This window comes from Festucalex cinctus, chromosome 9 (genome assembly GCF_051991245.1).
Source record: "Festucalex cinctus isolate MCC-2025b chromosome 9, RoL_Fcin_1.0, whole genome shotgun sequence".
NCBI lineage: Eukaryota > Metazoa > Chordata > Actinopteri > Syngnathiformes > Syngnathidae > Festucalex > Festucalex cinctus.
Genome location: NC_135419.1, coordinates 8,485,023 through 8,506,696, shown reverse-complemented (window position 1 = coordinate 8,506,696; position 21,674 = coordinate 8,485,023). Strand labels below are relative to the sequence as shown.

At 38.4% G+C, this 21,674-nt stretch overlaps 1 pseudogene across 1 annotated transcript in view; it reads left to right on the top strand.

The window, feature by feature from the left end:
- LOC144026406 (uncharacterized) overlaps positions 1-21,674 on the top strand; it is a 115,358-nt pseudogene that overhangs the window by 61,891 nt on the left and 31,793 nt on the right. Inside the window, exon 3 of the transcript XR_013285129.1 lies at positions 18,109-18,173. The product of XR_013285129.1 is annotated as an uncharacterized LOC144026406 (transcript). The remainder of the gene's footprint in view (positions 1-18,108; positions 18,174-21,674) is intronic.

The window sequence follows — 21,674 nt, the reverse complement described above, 5'->3', positions numbered from 1 at the left end:
TGTGGTCAGTTTACAATCCACATACATTTTGCGTCTTCGGTAGCATCGTGGATACAGTATACACAAGTACTATTTTTATCATTTCTATGCATTTTTGTGATATTTGAGAAGATGTTCATTGGTGATGTTTATATAAACGTTCAAATTTAGCACGCACTAGCATAATGATGTTGAGGTACTGTGAGGTTATCTAGTTGATGGGTGAATGTAAATTAACCATAGACTGTTAATTTAAGGTTGTTTTTTTTTTAAATCTATGTAGCATGTACGTTTGACGTGAAAGTGATATTTCCTCATACTTTTAGTGTCCCTTTTTTTTTTTTTTTCCGTTATTAAACCTGTGGACCCAGAGTAACGCCTTCAGTCGTGGTGTAGAAGATTTAGCTGAGGTTAGCTGACTGTCCAAACCAGGTTGAATATATTGATATTGTTTTTTTTTTCTCATTTGTAATTAATTTGTGAGTGCTACAATTCCAGCTGTATAAACATTTCCCCCACTACACTCTTCATAAGCTTTAACCTTAAACAACTTTATAAAAATAAATAAATAATGATCCCCACCATCAAAGGTGTATACAGTTTACCAAAGAGTATACATGTTGTAGAGCTACAAACATACAGAAGCCATTACCCTTCGGGTAACCAGACGTGGGTGCAGTGCGGTGAAAGCAAAGGAGTTCCCTCCTCCAGTGTTTAGATGCATCCAGGTTCCAAAGTTCAGCACGTGTGGCTAAAATCGGGGGCAGGTTTAAAATATTCCGTAAACTTTTGTAAACTCCCTTCATCATTCGCTTCGCACTAAATGACTGCAAACAAACAAAAAAGCCACATCGAACATCAGCGTGAGGTTCACAACAGGCGCAGCTTGACACAAGGTGAATCCAACTCGTTTGATAGCAAGAGAGTTGGAAGTTCTCTCTATGGGATACGTGCTAAGGGGAACGGATAGGAATGATGACGGTCCATGAATTTTTCGGTCCCAGCCATACCTTCTCCTGTCAGCGCTGTCACCGACCTCCACCGGGGGGGAGGTAAGACGGACACTGAGCAGGAAACGAGTGATGTTCCTCCTCCAAAGCTTTACTAGGCCCTCGGCTGTCAAATTATGGGTTTCTGCTCGGGCATGGTTTGACCTTCATGCGAGAGCAGAAGATCTTAACTCACCAATCAGAATCGCAAGTTGATTGGCATGATGTTCATGTTAAAAATGTTGTTTATACAGGAAGCTTGGTAAATTTACAACACATTACAGCCATATTGTCCTGGTGTCTACTATAACAACTAAAACATGAGATTACCCATTTTGAAAAAAAAAAATCATGTTCTTATGTGGGGAAAAAAAGAGTCAAAATCAGCAATAAATAAATAAATAAATTTTGCCCAGCAGAAAAAAATGTGGGTCTGAAGCGGCTACCTAATATTTCACAAATGCAACACTAATGAGAATGTTTAAAAATAAATAAATAAATAAATAAATAGATAAATAAATACAAATAATTAAAAAAATAAAGAGAATGCTGTCTTTAGACTAGTGAGGGCACATACGCCATATACATAATGTAAAGAATTTTTTGGGGCGACTTCCCCTTTAATGTTTAAAATGCATAACTGCCAAGCATGTATGAAAACAATTTACCCTTTGTAAAGTTACATTTCAGGCGTAAGTTTTGCATTATCACATTTTCCTTCCATTTAAACAAAACATTGTTGTTGTTTTTTGTCAGTTTATTATATTCATAGCCATGAACAATTTCATTTTTCGATTATATGCTCATCATCAGAGTTTTCATCTTTGGTGGTTATTTACGAAACAAAGCCACAGAAAAAGTGAGTAGAGTGAGTTCTTCGCTATATATGTTGATGAAGCTAAAATTACATGAGATTAGGGGATGCCAAGTTTTTCGTTAAGAAAAATCCTCGTATGTTTGAGTTTTAATATTTTGGTTAAAATAAATAAATAAAATAATAAATCAAAATATGTATTCTTGTAGTTCTTGCTCACTAACAGCTGCTCTGTACAATGGGCAGATAAACTAAACAAAAAAGCAGGTTATTTGTAAAAACATAAATGTGCATCATTCTTTCATTCCACATTATTCATTCTCAACGTAGTCTCATGCATATGGAGGGAATTCCACTCTGTCTACTGCACGCCAATAAAAAGGGAAACATTTAGAGACACGTATATTCACAGTATAAACAAAGCACAGATCAATGTAATGGAGATGCCTGTCCAATGCAGGTCTAAGTGGAAAAAGGTGCAATAAATGCTGTTCCTCACAAGCGTGAAAATGAAAGCCCTCACAAATGTCTAAATATGCCAAACACGCGTGTTATCAAATCAAAGGCTGCCTCTGTTCGGAGCGGTGTTGATATTATCGAGGACAGAACTCGCCGTTGAATAAAAGGAAACAATTTCTCCTCGTGGCTACGCCATGCGCCGTGTCACACGCGTTGCTGAAGCAGAGAGAAGAGCCATCAATCCCAAGTGTGGGTCAAGCATGAAAAAAAAATGCTTAGCTAACTTGATCTTGTGGCATTCCTCAGCTGAAGAACATTCATACTGTGGTTACCTGAGATATTCACTTCAGATAAGCATGTATTTACTTTAACACACGCACTGCTTGCTGCATATGACACACTGCAGAGCACCTAAGTTGGGAGTACTGTGCATGTTAGCGTGTACGCAATTAGGAGATTCGAGTGGAAGCATGTCTTGTGTGTGTGATGTAGAGCATATGCGCGCATGTGAACCCGAGAGTAACTTGTTGAACCGAAGCAGGTACAAGTCTCACGGTGGTGAGTCACATTGTACCGTAAGATGCTGGAAACGCTTCAAAGTGGGTACAAGCAAATGAGCTGAGAGAATCTGGATTTTGCAAGATGAAAGATTTGAGGACCCCAGGAAGACTAGCGAGCACTTTGTGGAAGCTAATGGGGATCCTAATAAAGAATAAAGAAGCAGAATACTTTACGAAAGGTTAAGGTACATTACTTTGGCGCAGATTTGAATTTTCAAGTTGGAAATCTAGTCACGATTTTCAGTGCTGTCAGCTAAAGAAAAAAATAAGACACTCTGTTCCAGTGACAAACTGTTATCTGGCTTCAAAAACATTACCACTATGCAAAACAAAAAACAAAAAAACAAAAAAAGTCAGTAAAGACTATTAAAAAAGTAGCCTGTTTAAGTGAAATACATACAACTAATTTTTTTAAATAAATTTTTTGATGATGAACGACAACATTGTGGGAGAACAATGTATACCGAAGGAAATCAGCAACTAAACATACAAGAAATGCTGCAGATATTAAGAATATCCTTATTGTAGAAAAGCTCTGCAGAAATGTGAGGAAAAAACAAACAAACTATTCACATGTTAAATTTAATTATTTACTTTTCTCAATTAGAAGTAAATGTCAGGGATCATGAGGTCAACATGTAGTTAATAGTGACGAGGGGAAAGAGTGAAGCCACCTGGTTGATGTTGCAGCTGCACAGGGCAAACGCTTATGGTGAGTGTAACTGTGAAGCCTGCAGAGTCATAATGAGAGAATCCATCAACAACGGTCTGAACACACGGAAGATGCAGCTGGGACTCTCAGTACTGTACCGTTGAAACCGTGTTCCTTCATGGCCACGATTGATCAATAAATAAACATCAAAGAAACTCATTTGAAAAGATTAAATAGGGACTTTTTTGACTGCCTTGTTTAGCTTATGGGAGCAGCAAAAGTATTAAGACCATTATTTTGAAAAATATGAGTCCACACCTCAATCATATCTTGAGGCACTTAAGTTCATTCATAAAGGAGTGAACCTGAACCTTTTACTTCTATTTGTGACTCTTTTCCCAAATGACGTAACAGTAGTGAGAAGGGAGAAATATGAATGTGATGGAGACTTCACGCCAGGTGTGAAGTCACGCCAACTGCAGCAAGAATTTGTTCTCGCTATGCATGACAGTAACATGCTGCCAACGTGGTTGGCAAACCATCTTCAAAATGAACCTTATCTTGGTTATGCTTTTATTTTGAAGTTCTTCCTGGCAGTGTCTGACGTCTGACTTGACTCATCATCCCGATTGCAGGCGTTCATATTGCCATAACAAACTGTTTCCACCAATATCAACATGTCGTCTTGAAATCAAGGTCAATCACTCAAGGACACCCCCCAAAAAATCAAATTATTCTGACATTGTATTATACAGCCCCTGTTGTCAGTGAATAGTGGCAGCTCTAGCGTTAGCAGCTAGCAGCATTAGCAGCTACTCTATCAGCTAGCCGCTAAACAAGTGCCCCATACTGGTTCTCTTAACCTTCAAAACGGCATTTTCTTTGTAAGAGTGTACTTAATATTCTGGTTGGTACACTTTTTTTTTTCTTTTTTTTTTTTTTTACAGACTTTTTGTATATAGTTTGAATGTATAGCTTCACCGCTAGCAAATTATAAACAAGGGAAATGCCTGGTCCTGCCTTACATGTGTTTCCTAACAGCTGTGCTGGCTCACTGAACCAAAGCGGCATGGATGACTGCTAATAACCCAGCCTAATAATCCCTATATTACCTAATGCCTTTCCTTCATTCTGTGCCATTTAATAGCCATTCATTATAGTGCTAACAGTCAGTGCCATTGTGACTAGAGTCCCAGAGGCGGAGCTTGAACGCAAGACGGTGGTTGCTCGACACGATGGTGGAGCCAAAAGGGCCGCGTCCTGCCCTGAGGAGCTGATGCTTGGTGATTACACAAGGTCTTTCAGAGGTGAAGAGAATAGAGGTCCCCTCCTGTTAATGAGTGCCTGGACCGATAGGAAACGCACACACAAACATAGTCTCAAGGAAAAAATGAATGTCTTCCTCTTCCTCCGCGGAACTCTGGAAGAACCTCTTGAGCGTCCTCGTCCTGAAAGTGTCTAACTGGACTTGCACGATGATGTGACGGAGTGGTTCTGCTTCATTGTAGACCGCCTTCCACTGCTTTGACCTCAAGTCTTTTAAATCCCGGATCAGGTCTGCGATTTGGAATATCAAGCGACTCAGCAGCGCATGTCTTGATTACACTTTTGGGCCCAATTTGGACGCCCAGAGGAGGCTCCCCTTTAGGATGGCTGAACATACACTAGGGACTCTGGGAACTTTACAGGAAGCCATTAAGGAAACAAGACATTTCCGACCGCAGGGAACAACCAAAGACGAGGGGGAAAAAAAATACTCTTCAGGAGTGAATTGTTTGGAGTATAATAGTTGTGTTGTTTTTGCGTTGCTATGTTGTGTGAGGTCTCCGGGTTCAGCTCGCGTGACAGCTACAGTACATGTTGTGTTCAAGTCACATCCATGTTGTCAATGAATGTTGAAAATTTAGCTGGAAATGGGAAAACTATGAAATTCACTGCCGTCATATCACTCTCTGCTCCTTTTTTACATAATTACGTTACTTTTTTGGGGCCTGATCTACTACGATACCAAATAGCTGGCGCTAAATTAACTAACTCATTTGTGGTGACCGTTTAAAAGAAAGTTTTGCACTTTAGGCAGCTCTGATGGGTTTCGATAAGGAAAATGTGGGCACTGAAAGAATAAAATGAAATTTAAAGTGAAATTTGGGCACCGCAACTTCGTAAAGTGAAGTTTGAAGTGATGGAATTGGAAGTGTTTTTCTATTCTGGTTTTTTTTTTTTTTTTTTTTTTTTTTTTTTTTTTTTTGGGTCATTGGTCATTCGGCAGTGTCTTACCGATTTATATATATATATATATATATATATATATATATATATATATATATATATATATATGTGTGTGTATGTATATATATATATATATATATATATATACATACGTTTTATTATTATTATTTTATGCTCGCATCTGTGTGAACATGTGAATTTTTATTCATTAGTTCACCTAAAACCTAATAAAAATACCATTACCCTTTAACTTAACCGGATGCTTCAGATTCTCGCCAGAGTCATGAAGATCAGGAGACCAGAGGAAAGGTCAAAGGAAAGAGAGATGAATCACAGTGAAATCCAGCACCAACTAAACACCACCTGCCACCCACATGGTTACAAAACCAGAATCTTACACCAACCCCAGAAACCTCTAAATTACAACAGATTAGGGAGAGCTCAGGAGACCAGAGGAAAAACTAAAGAGAGGAAGGAGGGAAGGATATGCTCTTATTCAGGTTTTTAAAGCCTTAATAATAATCCGGGCTGCACCCGATTAGTAGATTAGCTGCCTCGTAAGTTTGCTTAAGCAATCAGATTCACACCCATTTTGCAAGCATGAACTTGGACTAAATCAGGCCCGTGAAACATTGGCTTTTGGGTGCTTAAACAGTTGGTGGTCGACTGTGTATTGACACATGGAAGCAATTGTGTCTCCCACCCTGAAATATTTATGCACTGGTGAATTATTCTAAGCATGTCCCCTGTGTTTATTTCTCCAACCATGGCAGGACAGCCAAGCACTCGCTTAGCGGACCAAAAACATTTTGCGTCTAAAATGGGCAACTAATGACAATGCCGAAGCAAATTTGAACCAAGCTGATCCCTTCGAGTTCCACGGCCCTGCTTTCACTTAGGCTCCTTTTTCTTTGCGCCAATCCACATCCAAACACTGTTATTGGCTCTGCATAATATTTTGATATCTGTCATCTAATGCTGTTATGAAGGACCCAAAGGGAGAGGAAGTAGTGTTTTTTTTTTTTGTGGTGTTCATTCCTACCACAATACGCCAGTGCCAGTCTTCAATGGGAGCGCTTGTTGTGATGTCTTATGGCAGCAGTTCAAACACGGTCTACGTGAGGTCTAATGCGCTACTCCATTTGTTTAGTCTTGGCAGACTGCACATGAACGCCGTCGTTCTCAGACATTCGGCATTGTCTATTGTGTTGCTGTCTTAGCATGGATGAGGATTGGCTTAGCGAGTGCATTGCTAAAATAAGTTTCGAAAGCGTGAATCACTAGTCCGCATTGTTGCCAATGTTTAAATATATTGTACTATATTTGCTTGCTGCTACTATACGTTTATTTATGTGCTGCATTGACTTGAAGTCAATAACACTTCACAACTCTAGGGGGAGCCCATTGCCTCCCTCCCAGATGCTTCTCTTAATGCAATATTTGTACACAACTGTCAACACACATTCAGTAATAGCACCACGTTTTATTGCACTGATGAGAAATCTTGTTTATAATCTTGTGAGTCATCAATGTGCTTGTTTAAAATAGGGTACATTAAAATAGGATGTCTCCCTAACAACTGATCCATGACATAAGTCATGTGTCACAGATTGAAGTGGGCGCATGTGGACATTGTGGAGGGGTGAGGAGACTTCTAGGTCCACTGAAATCTGAAACCCGGGCAAGCGGTGCTGATGGAAGTCAAGCATGCCGAAGGACAAGTGCAGCCTGCCGAAAATGTGGCACAGAACGAGAGCAGAGGTGGCAGAAAGAGCAGCAGACGTGTGCGAGGGGGAACGTGAGCCATAGGAAGTGTTGAGCCAGACGGGAAGACGTGACGGGAACATGAGAAACCTCGCACTGACATCAGCGCTTCACCCATGCGTGAGAGGTTGAGGTGCGGGCACTTGAAGTCAGAAGGCGAATATAATAGCACAAACCACCGAGTGAAAACACGTGTTTGCTTGTTCGGTGTTTCAGTCGAAGCCTTTCTTCACCGAACGTGAGCTGAGACCACAAAGAAAATGCGAGTTCCCGTGTGAGGTTCGGAGGTCACTTGTGTTCGAGCACAGCGGCAGATTTATGGTCTTCATCAGCCTGAGGGATGGAGGTCACATGTTGACTGTGTTACACGCCTAAACAACCACACACATACAGGACGCTGTCATGTATGCAAAAATACCATCCAGGTTGTGCACTTGTCAAGGTGCGAGTAATAGTTTGGACAATGAATGAGGTTGAGGGTGGAAAAACTAAATGGATTATGGAATAATGAGGACTCAATCTGCGATTCAGCAACAAAGTTGTTTACTTTTGAATTATCTTTAGTATTCGTGGGGACTTTAAAGGTGCAATATTTAAATAGGGACGACCGTTCTCCAATTAATGACTGATTGGATACATGATTTGTTTGGCTAAATGGCTGCCTTTTTTTTTTTTTTTTTTAATAACAATAAATTGTAATATGTGATAAATATCGAGTAGCCTACCCATGGTAGCTTGCACACGAAAACGTTTCCAAGATTTAAAACGGACCTACAAATAATAAATTCATAAATATAGTCGGCAATTGAGAAATTTGCATGAACCCGCTCATAAAACTAGGGATAGACCGATTATCGGCCGGGCCGATTATCGGAGCCGATATTTGGCATTTTGACAAATATCGAAATTGACTATTTTACAAATCTGAAAGCCGATAAAACTGGTAACTGCTTGCGAACGTAGCAAATTTAGCGTTTTCATCAGGATTTGAAAGTTGTTCACAGACAGTTTTTACTTTTCGCAAAAATATTTCAAACATATTCAGAAAATTTTTCACTGTCTGCGAAGATCTTTTGAAACCTTTTACAAAAGTCACATCAAGTACTCTGATGAAAACGCAAAATTAGCTACATTTACATGCATTTGCGGCTCAGTGAGATACAGGCAACTTAAATTTCCACTTTATAAAAAAGATGCTACACTGGGAACTCCCTACACTTCTTATAAAAAATAAATAAATAATAAAATAAATAAATTAAGAAATTATGTTGAAGTTTTGGAAAACTTAATTTACAGTAGAAAACTTTAGGGAAATAATTTAATTTAGTTTTTAATTTAGCTTAACACATGATGATTCTGGAAGCTCCCAGCTCCCATCTTTTACTTTTTCTTTTTTTTTTTCTTTTTTTTTTCTTTTTTTTTTTTTAAGAATTTTTAAACAAAGCTGTCAATTCCTTATATGTTTAAAATTAAAAGAAATCGTTTTGGTTTTATTATTTGTTTTTATTTTTATGCTAGTATTTTCTCTTTTACTGCAACTGAATATTGGTTTGAAATATCGGTTATCGGTCTCCTTGACCACTAATAATCGGTATCGGTACCGATCTTGAAAAAACCATTTCGATCTATCACTACATAAAACACTTGTATTTCATCAATTTTGTATTTTTTGTCTTGCTGTATTTAGGAGGTATATTTCCGTCCATAATCAAACTTGAAAAGTAAAGAAAAGTTTGAGCTTATTACTCACAGTGATTTAACAATGTGTTTCTGAGCTGGTCTTCATTGGCAACCACAATTTCAAATTGTGTTTTCGGAAAGAGGGGGAAAAAAAAGTTAATTTTGGAGGATAGAGCAATGTGTTCTCTGATTTATTGACCAGGAACACACAGACTTCATTGTTGATGGGGAAAAAAAAGTTCTAGTTCAACCATAAACTCTTAGAGGGTTTTTTATTGGACAATCTCTCCCATAAATGAAAATATTGAATATTCGCTTAGAGGGAAAGTGTCCTTAAATAACATTCACATTGGCTATATATACATTTTAGTGATGTTACATTTAGCTCATGTCTTTCACCTCCGTGGCCCTAGTACTCCATTATGCCAAATTGCCAAGATCATGTCTGCGGTTCTTCTGATTCTAGTAGATGAGTACAGAAAAAAAGGATTTGGGATTGCACGCCACAGTGGCTCCAAATCATCTTTAATATTTGGGCCCAGCCGGGGCCAGGTCAGTGCATCGGAGCATTTTATCACTGATCCGCCTAAAAGAGACTCTCGTGTTTTGTTTTTGGTCATTTGGCAAGAATGTGCATCAGTTTAAAGATTCCGTTCCATTACATCAAATAGTAAACTTGTAGGAGCAGAGGTGGCATGATGAGCACGCGCGGATTGACGGGAGATAAATGATCACTTGTTTGCGTTGCTCCCTGTGCAGCTGCACTTTACGCCTCCTTACCTGCATGCTCCCACTCAACTTCTTTGCAAAGTCACCTGGTTGTAAATGCTGATAGAGATGCAGCCGGTCAACAGGGGTGACTGGAGAAGACCTCTGTCTTTGTCATTCCCTCCCAGCTGTGTTAGTCATTAACTAGTGCACAGAAGCAGTTGCAAGTGTGGCAGGAACCTTGATTTGAACCTGATATACTCGCAGTGGGAAGTACTATACTTTTTGTAGATTTTTCAAGTAGTTGTTCTTGAGTATATTATAACGTATAACAATAACATATTTAACAATAAATACCTTTACATTAAATATCACATAACCACTTTTTTGGTTTCTATCACATCTCTGCCTCATCCTCCTCGAAGCAAAGCTATTTGCAACGAATTAACATCCCAACCAACAGGAAAACGCACCAGGCTACTTCCTGTTGGCTGGCGTGCCAAATATGGATTAGCTTGCGCCGGGGCGCCGTCATGCCATCCGCCATCCTACCCCGCGATGAACCCAAAGAAAGCCAAGTGCACTTGAAGTGTATTTAATCATTAGCTAATTTTGATTTATTTAGTTATTCTACTCATTCCACAAAGTAAGCTAGCAAAGCTATGAAAACACATTGTTTTGATTGTATTAAAGGTGAGCCAATGCTAGCTAGCTAGCTCCTAAAAAACGTATAACATGTCATGTTTTTATTCTGAGTATGAGCACAGATACTAACATTGTGCTGCGGTATTAAAATTAGTATTGTTGATTATTGACAGTAAAGATTCATTTCATATATATTCTTTTATTATACATTTCAGAGTCTGTATACGGGAGTTCAATCAGTACTTCTACTTGATATGTCCCCTCACTCACTCTTGTTCCTTTCAAGTTCACTCTCGGCCAAGCTTGCACCTGCCATGGTGGCCGCTTTACATGGCATTACAAATATAATGTTCTTGACTTGGAAACATGGTGTATGTTACCTCAATAACATCCCGGCGCAGCCAGCGGCCAGTGATGGCATCCAATGTGTAAGCAATATGAAATGATATCTTGGCGGGGTCTTTGAAATAAACACATGATCGTGTTTGAAAGCGTCCGCAATGATTTGATGAGTGATCGTAGAAATAGCATGGCTGCGGATAACCATCCAGCAGTTTTAAGGCAGTGGATAACAAATGGTAGTGCTGAGAGGGTAGTTAGGAATTAACCCCTTCAGACCCTTAGATGGTCCCAGTGGACATGACATATTCGCATGTAAACCAATAAAACACATAATTTGGATGATGTCTAGTTCATGATTGGATCTAACATAACCAATCACAATCGTGCTATTCTAGTTAGACTCTGTGATTTATGGCTCTGCAACAGCAGTTCCTATTTGTATTCAATAAAAAAAAAAAAAAAAAAACATAGGCCAATGTGTCAGCGTTTTTTTAACTGTTTTCCAGTCGTGAGCAGGAACAGAACTGTTTAAGCTTTCATCTTAGTCTTCCTTGCAGACAGGTCTTCAATGACAAACGCCAGTTATTTTCAAAGCGTGGCTTGATGTGTTAAACCGATGATTCAGCTGAAGTGTTTTATATCGATCCAAGTCACTTGAAGAGCTGCATTAGTGAGTCTGAGTAATAGTAACAGTGCTTGTGTTTAAATATTGGATGAAATAGCTGCATATGTTTGACAAACAATGGTACTTAGCAGGTGGTAGTCTGAGTAAAGGTTTGTGTGTAGTGTGACAGATAGATGGGGTCAATAAATAACAAAGTAAATGCCATAAATTGTATAAGTACATTTGAGATACAGTCTACAATATACATACTTGGAAAAAGTACATCATCAAAGATCTGTTGTACTGTTTCTGAACATTTTTATACCCCAGAAAATTCTGTACCTGTAAAGGGGACAAATCTACGATATTTGACTATAATGAACCTGATCTGGTTACATGTTTGTCGACACGGCAGCTACTGGACCACTTCTAAGCTGCAAATGTCAAGGGTAAAAAAAAAAAAAAAAAAAGCAATATGAGCAGTTAAACGTACCGCGCCAGTCGAAAGAAACTGTACCCGTAAAACGAGTACAATAATTATTTTGGGGGTTTACGAGCTTCTTTTACTCATTCTTAAGGTCAGCAATATGTTATAAGTATGTTTGAAAAGATGTAAGAGCTCCATCTTCTTACCTTCTCTCACCTTGACCGAAGCCATCGTGACTGTCATGAGCGTGTCTGATTTTTGTGTGATAAAAGAAGTGATATAAAGCAGAGCAAGAAGCCACTTAAAGGTAATGTCTGGGGGGGATTAGGTGCACTTTACCTGTGGAAATGGAGAGGAAAAGTGATACTTTGCACAGGAGGCATAGATGTCCTTCAAACTGTTTTCCTGAAGCACGGCACACACGTTGTCTTCTGTTACACAAATATACACACATAAACACAAAGATACTGCACTTTAAAGTGGAGATTAGCAGACTTTTTTTTTTTCTTACATAAAAAAAAAACTTCCCCCAGAGCCGCTGGTTTTGCTTTAACATGTTCCAGAACATCAAACTAGGACCACATTTAAGGATTAAATACTATAGCAACGTTTTTTTTTCCAGTGAGAATTTAAGCAACATTTGAAATAAATTGAACTCTGACAAATTCACATTTACAGAGACAAATGATTACCTTGCAGCTAAAGTGCATCACACTAAAGAATCTGCATCTAGTCTTGTCTGTATTCCAAGTCAGTCTTGTTATTTCCTTCAGGTGACCCAATTGTTTTCCTAATGTGTGCTCATGTGTTTATTCTTTTTTGAGGACTTAATTTCACACCTTCAGGTCTCTCCCGATGTTCTTGCAACACCGGTGGTCCGAACATTAACTTGTCGAAAAACATATCCCCTGTTCCACCCAACATTTGAACAATGATTTAAGCGGAACTCATAAGTACACTTTGAACCAATGTGATGGCAATCAAAATTATAGCAAGATGTTAGATGATAATCACAACAAAACTGAAGAAACAGAGGCACAATTATTAAGATACTTTTTTTCAGACAGACATTATGGATACAAGTGGGAAAAATTAAATGTATTACTGTCATTAGCAAAACATAAAACCAATGTTTTAAAAAAAAAAAAAAAACGAAAAAAAAAAACATCCAGCTGGAAACTATCCCAGCTATCTTTGTGCAAGAGGCTGTGTTGACTCTGGACTGCTCTCCAACCGATCGCAACGAATCAACAATGTTATTTTCCTTATTAACTCATTTGCTCCCTATAACGTGTAAATACGTTGTTGTTTTTTAATGTTCTAAGTGTCCCAAAGACTTATTTATATGTTTTTTTGTTTTTTTTTATGCTAGAGCATACATAAGGCTTTGTTGCAGCCTGTCAACTGCAAAGAACGGTTGCAGAAATGGTAGTTATTACACAAACGGCCAGCAGGTGGCAGCAGAGCAAAGGAGATCAACCAGGGCCATCTAGAAAAAAAAGCTAAATTACTTAAATTTTAAATAGATTTGTGAAAACTGATGAAAATTAGCTCTCTTCTAATGCTAATTGCTGCAAAACGGAAACAGATAGAAACATACTTTTTTTTTCCTGATAAAATAATTTTTTTTGTTTTGATAGATTCAATGTTTTTATAGCAATAGAACACAATATTCTGTGGGCCTTGCAAAATCAGTCAAAATCCAGTAAAACATCCGGGAGCGAACGGGATTGCTTCTGTGAAAATGGCTGGGAGTCAATGAGTTAAAAGACAGTGTATCATGTAAACGATATTTACGTTTGTCTAAAAGTTGCTTTGAAATCCTTCCTCGTCCGCAGTTACTTCGACTAATGGACGGAACATCCCATTCCCTCTCATGTGAAAAAACAAACTTGTTCAGTACACACCCACAAACACGACCAGGGTCAACAAACACGCATCTTAATTGAGGAGATCTTTGTTTGAACGCACGTCTGATTCACTGGCGGCTGAATATGGTTTGTTTATCTGGGCTTAGCTTATTTCGAGCATTGTCACGCAAGGGGATTCTTTTGCGAGGCTTGCACCGATTCTTCTGGACTCACAAGACAGATTTGGTTCGTATTTATCAAGTTTTTTTTGGGGGGGGATTTTCAGGCTACAAACATGCTGTTGTTTTAGCAATGGCCATATTTAGTGTTGAAATTGAATCACACTGCTTTTGTTTTTATTTTATGTGCAGTTTTTTTCCTTTGTTTTTGTTATATCAACACCGTTCATTATTTGTGGCTGCGTCACTCCAAGCAGATTTGGTCCATCGTGCCTTCGCCTCTCATTAACGGTGACACGCGAGGACCTACACGGTCTTTCAGCACCAGCTCAACACAAACCACCTGCTGGACTCCCAGCACAGCGCCACGGTTTCATGCACACCCTCACCAGAAAGCATAAACACGTGAAGTTCACACACATTCTGTCACAGAGAAGCCCAAATGATTCCAGACGTGATGAGAGTTTCCTCGATGGGGATAATTGGAAAATCTCACATTCATATACCGCTTAACAGCCGGGTAGCATGTTAGCGGATTATGACATCACTCGGCTCTGACAAAACCTGATGATCATGATTATCATAACTCTTTTGACACTTGATGTCAAGTATAAAATAGGACCTATAATTTTCTTATTACGCACAATCGTTACATGTGTTTATCATCCCTCTCCTACTTTTCACTGAGAGGTTAAATATGTACTTGCAGTGTTCACAGCTGTACGATACATACATGTTTATGATCTCAGAAAAATATTGCATTAGCAAGTAATACATTCCTTCAATTAGGACTGTGCAATTAATCAAAATTTAATTATGATTTCAATTATTAGACTCCACAATTACAAAAAAAGCTTATTAATACAGATTTTTTAGTTTTTTCACCTTTTTTAAATTTTAAAATAACTAATACATTTTGTTTTATCCGAAAGGAACTTGCATAATTATCGTGTTTCAGAGAATTTTATTTAATAATTTTTATTTGTTTTTGAGGTTGAAACATGTTCTTGTTTTGTACCAAAAAATAAATGATCGTCCTATTGGACAGTGCACATGCTGCACTCCAACTTCAAATTTATGCCAACATAAATCAATATATGTTATTATAAATATATATTATTATAAATTCTGTTTGGTCCAAAAGAAACTTACATAATTATAGTGTATCTATTTTTTTTAATTGGTCCTAATATTTTTAAAATAAATGATCGTCCTACTGCACAGTGCACAAGCTGCACTCCAACTTCAAATTTTTGCCAACATAAATAAATATATATTATTATAAATTATGTTTGGTCCAAAAGGATTACAATAATTAATGTTTCTAGTTTTTAATTGGTCTTAATATTTTTACATGCTTGAACATTTTCTTGTTTTGAACAAAAAAAATATTTTTGGGAATAATACTGAACTTATTTTAAAACATCCTCATTTGACGCTAATACCATAATATTTTTCAGATATTTTTGTGCAATTTTACATTAAGGTGTATCATCTGTATAGTTGGAGTCCAGTTCAAATTGTGGCCACTGAATTATTTCACAAAGCCATGTTTGACCCAAGAGAGACACACTTTGCCTGAGGCGGATGAGTCACCCGGCATGGGAATCACCTACATTTTTAACTGTTTACATCCACAGCGTGCGTCTGCCCTTCCTGCTCCCCCACCCAGTTTTTATTAGATGAGAAGTTGGACGAAGACAAGGAAAGTTTGACAGATCAGGAGACGGTGAGCGAGATGTTATGTCAGCTGCTTGGGTTCATGCGGTCGCAAAGAAAGCGTCCGCTTCAGTGATAGGAGTTTATCTGAAATGTCATTGGAAGCTCATGAATCCAAAGCTTTATTTGTTCTGCCTGAATTGTTTTGACAACTCGTGCAATTGTCAAAATGGAATTTTTGCTCAATTTCTGACAGGGTTATGTTAGTTTTGGCACTTTCAATGTAGTTACAGTAGTTGGTGGTTTCGATTATTATTATTTGTTTTATTTATTTTTTACATAAATTGTTAATTTTAGTTTATTTTTCTATTATTTTTATCTTTTGAAGTCCTATTTCTTGCATGCACAATCACGATGGATGGATGGACGGATGGACGGATGTATAGAAAGTAACCAGAGACAGATGAGAACTGCATTTTGTCAAATAAATAACAGCCAGAGATGTCTCTTCCCTGAACCGCAGAAAATACCGATGATGTTGGCATGTAAACTCGAGGCACCGCCTCTGGAGGTCAGCAGGCATGAAATAGAATCAGGTGCTTGTTTGGAAGAGTAAGTATTTAATCGGAAACCTTGTTCCTGCGTACGTTTTTGTGTCTGTGTGTTCATTTGTTCTTCATTGTTCTCGATTATTGCGCACACGATACGAGCTTACAAGAGAGGAAAATCAGGGCGGTGTTCTGGGACTCCTGCACTTTGTTACCTGGAAGCACTTTGTTTGCAATAAACGTCACAGTAGCTTATTGAAGGCAAGTTGTGAGGATGAGTGTGTGTGTGTGCGTGACCGCAATAGATGGAGAGTTGTATGTGTTGTGTTCCAAGACAAACTACCAGTATTCAGGTGTTGATGGAGAAATTACTTCCAAACCTGTTCATATCATTTACATAGTCAACAAACAAATTAAATACCGTAAATTCAGTCTTGAATCATCGGAGGTAAAGACAAAGATCTTGGCATGGATCCATCTGTTAGTTTCCTCAGATATTGAAGCTTCAAGCACACACACGCAGTAGAAAATGTCCGCATGACCTTCTGCTTGGCTCCAGTATAACATTGGACCACAGCCCACTTATAAGAAGTGTAACACTTCAGACACATGTACGTTACACAGCCACGTGTTTATTATCACTCGCAAATGAGCATTTTCAACAGCTAAAATAAGTGAACAATTGGACATCTTTTTGATTAATCGCGAGGTAAATTATTGAATATTAGATTTGAAGAATAGAAGAATATCACAGAATGTTCTGAACTGCAGCTTCAATGTCTTCCAAGCGGTAATCTTAGCCTACTCATTGTGTCTTTCACTCATCTTCAAAGTAAAGTTTTTATCTTTTAGTTGTAACAACTAACTTTGTTTCATACTTGCATGACATACCAAAGATTATAAAATGAGTTTCAATCAAACACAATAGCACTCTTGAAATAAATAATTTGTCATTTGTAGCATTTTATCTTCTTAACTGCACTTCAGAAAGGTTTTTCTTTTTAGTTTAAAATAACTTTCTTTAACTTCCAGGATTGAGTGGCAGCCAATGGCAGAATTAAACCAGGGTGTTTATTCGTTTTTGATCAAGTTTTTAAACTATCCTTGTTTATCCATGTCCTATCTACCGTAGCTACTAACTAGCTAGCGCTAAGCTAACTATAGAAGGTTCATATCTCCGGTTCAGCGTCACAGTTTGCAAACTCCCTGCGTGCTAGGATGGCATCAGAGACCAACAGTGAAGTAACAACCACCTAGATGGGTTTAACAAGTTTAATTAATATAATGCTCATTAACCTAAACATTAACATATACGCAAAAACAACACTGATGTCACTTTCGAAAGTGCTGTGCACTCTCCACTTCAATAGTAATACACAAAAATCTGCTATGAGTCATTCTCACTTAAATCCAAAAATTCTGATACGGCATCCTTTTTTTTAAGTCAATTTTCATCTCAAAGTTACCACTGATTCATGCGCAGCCCTAAAAAATACATTTATCTTTAAAGAGCGTCGGTGACAACCTTGTTAAGTGTGAACCCAGCTAAGTTCCTGAAAAGAAGTTGACGTAAACCGGTAGTGGTGTAGGAATGATTCATGACCGTGTAGCAGCCAGTCCGGGATTCCATAAATCAAACTTCTCACTGGCCACATCATATCCTGCTCCCCTCAACACCAGACCCTACATGAAGCAAAAGCTGTAAGGTCTGCTGAACCTGACCTTCAGCAAAAGAGGGCGCAGAAACAGTCGCAAACATCCGTGAGACTCCATCCCGTTCTGCACAATCACAGTTTTTGTTTTCACATCTTACACGTAACGTTTGAGCGTACGTCACTGTCACTCATCCATCTACGGCCGACACACAACGTGGGGTTGTCTGCGTGTGATCAGCGCGCATTGGATGCCAGACAACACACGGCCGCCTGCTGAGAGACAACAAGCGAGGCTCACTTGTTCTCTATTCGAGCATCCTGCGCCGAATTGGGGAATTTATTGCTCCGTCTGTGTGTTTTCACAGGGCCTCCCGGAAAGCGTGGAAGGATGGGAAGAAGAGGGGAACCGGGTAAGTGAAGCCCACCACCTGTTTTGTTGCTTGTCTTGCCTTTCCTGTCCCTTTCCACCGTACTCGCTCCATCACGCTCTTGGTGACTGGAAGATTGGTGTAAAGCCCGCAACCAGCGGGTCGGGCCTTTAGGCTTCAGTTGGCCCAGCTTCTCGTGTTAACCTGGCCCATGTGGTAGTGCTAACATTGTCCAGATGTCAGCCTGTCTCACTGAGCACTAGCAGCTGCTAAAGCCCAGTGAGCGCCAACATCTCTGCCCCATGGTTTGGGATGATAAACCCTGATATGACGTTTCACCACCGGTTTATTGAATAGCTGCGTCAGCATGACACTGTGTAAGCCTTCAAAGAATTCATCAGCAAAACAAGGAGCGCAGTAAACAAACAATAGTGGCCAGCCAGGATTTGGTGGTGTTTTTTCGACCATACTCCACTTTTGTCAGTAGGGCGACTATTGTAAAGCAAGTGGGGTTTTTTTTTCTTTCTTTTTTTTTTAAGCACAAACAGCTTTTTTTTTTTTTTTTTAATAATAATAAAATGTTTATGTTAGAGCATAGTCATTATGTTTAGTATATTTAAGTTTGTTTTGTTGTGTTTCTGCTTTGTGACAGCTCAGGCTGTTTGAAAGCGCTATATAAGTAAAGATGACTTGACTTGACTTGACTTGACTTGACTTACGGTCAAAAATGGACTGACCCAACCTATTGGGTTAAAGTAACTCAAAAAGTTGGGTGAAATCAAATTAATAACCCATGCAGCAACCCAATTGTTTGAATTGTTTTGTGGGTTATTCATTTGACCCAATGTTTTTGGGTTAATTGAATAACCCAGTTTAATTGAATCCAAAAAATGGACCGACCCAATTTTTGGAGTTATTTAACCCAAAAAGGTGCGCATAATCCACAAAGAAACCCAATTTTTGGGGGGTTGTTTTGTGGCTTATACTCATTTGTTTTGACCCCATTTTTAGGTTTTGAGTAGCCCAATTGAATGGAGTCAAAAATGAACCAATCAAATCTTTTTAATTGTTTAACCCAAAAGGTTGGGTAAAATTAAATTAATAACTCACAAAGCAACACTTTTTTTTTTTGGGGTTGATTTGGATTTATTTGCTGGTGATTCATTTGACCAAAATTTTTGAATTAATTGAATAATCCAATTGAATTGGGTCAGAAATGAACCAGTGTACCTTTTGGGGTTGTTTTGTGTGTTATTCATTTGACCCACCAACATTTGGAGATAATTGAATTACCCAAAAACATGTCGGTGCCTTTTTGACCCAACTAGTTTTAGACTGTAAAATTTTGACCGTTTTTATTGTGTTAGTTTGTATAACTTGCTTTCAATTGCGAATCCTAAGCTAACAATTCAAGTGCCACTGTACCGATGGACTGAAAGCCACAGATTCATCACTCATGACGTACATTTAAGTAGTTCCATTTAAGTCCTGCTTTCCAGATAAGTTGTGCCTTGATTTGAAAGAAACAGACACTTTTTCATGTAGATATGTAACAATGACCTTTTTGGTCATAGGACTAGTTGGGAGCAATTACTGTATCAGAGACATGGCAAATACAAGTTGTGTTCCTGAACCAAATTGTACAACTTGAGGAGATCTTGTGGCGGAACTTAAAGCTGTGAATCAGCATTTATTTATTTTTTTCGCAATTCAAACTGTTACACACAAAAACAATAGTGTGAGTCACTTTCTATTCAACAAGCAGTAATTAAAGTTGTGTGTAATCGTGGATATGACTGTGATTCACTGATACAGATCATTTGACTGAAGTTTAATTGTCCAGTAGTCTACTTACATTATTTTCTCCCTGCTCGTCATTCCTTTCATCTTTTACCTCTTCTGTATGTAGTACTCTTGAGTTCATGTTTTTTCCCTTAGTGTCAAGTTTAAGGTTGCTTTCGCTGCATTGTTTTTTGAGTCTGCATGTTTGTTTAGTGCCGGGGCCCAGGAGGTCCTTGTCCCAGTGTCTAGAGTCTAGACACAAGCAGCACTAATTGACTTGGTCTCCATGCCTCATAAACCCCCAACACCTCACACTTCTTCACCCCCTCCTTTTTTATTCAGCAGTTTCTCTCCAGTCAACAAGGAAATTCGACAGCTCATGTAGATTGGGGCAGCATAAGTGTAATATTTAACCTACATTTATATTGTGGAACCTCTAAAGTAGAATGACCATAAGAAAATCAACCAAAGATTGAGTAAATAATAATTTCAGAATTCAAACCACCATTGTAACATTGTGCAAGATTGTTGAGACCATATTGCATTTGTGGAATTTATTCCAAAAGAAGTACCTAACCAGCCTAAAAACTTCTATTATACACACTGGAAATTATGTGAAGTAAACTGTATCCTATCCAACGCCTTTGATTGATAAAACTTGATAAATAAAAAGTAAGATTCTTGAAGTAATTAGACTTTTTACATGTTATTATTTACTTGTTTTTACACTCACACAACAGTTATAATGTTGCTTTAAAAGATTCTTGTAAAGTTGATACAGGATCCAAGTTGTTTATATTTTGTTTGCTAATGAGATTTTTAGCTTTCTTTCAAAAATCTATCTTTATTTAGTGGTTAAATAAGCTTTTTGTGTGGTTTATTTCTGCCCTATTGCAAAGTTTTTGGGTCCGGGGAAGCCGTACGGGGGACATTTTTCCAAGACAGCCTCATAATCCTGATGACAATTTAACATAACGACCACTTGTAACCCAAAATGCCACAAGAAGGGTTTATTTTTTTAACATTCAAATATTCATGAGGTAGGCAGAGGCTTGTTTATGTGCCAGTCTCCATCTATAGATATGAACTTTTTTTTTTTTTTTTTCTTTTTTTTTTTATAACACAACATCATTTATCTCATTTACGTACCACTGGCCCGTCGTGACAATTCATGAACAACCAAGACTGTAATGTGAAGTCTCCCATCATAATCCTGACCTGACTTCACAACCCAATGCAAACCATGACAAATGATGTGATGTCAGATGTCAGCTTCACCGCAAAACTCCTTTGGCAGCAGATCTTATGAACTTGCCCTGTACCATATTTGGGGCCTGATTGCAAACAAACCACAATTCATGTGCAGCGAGCAGAGATGCACACACTATTTTCTAATGTCTGTTTTCTGTCTGTGTTGCAGGACCTCCTGTAAGTACATTTCCATCTGACCCAGCAAGGTAGTATTAACGTTGACCAGTGTGAACACATAAAAGTCACATTGGGCGGGTGCATGTTGCCATGTGAAATAGGGCAAAAGAAAACGGCGGCCGTCAAACTGTCACAAAACCATGTTGCACATCTGCACCCGCAGAACTTAGTAGGAAGTGGACCACCAGTGGAAGTGTGTGCGTGTCTGTGTGTGTGTTTTAGGGACAGCGAATAAGTTATTCTTCTCTGAGGACTCAAAAATCTATTTTTTTATTATTTTTTTTTAAACACACATAGACACACACTCCATTCATGTTTTAACTGCACACAACTTCTGATTTCCGGTTGAGGAC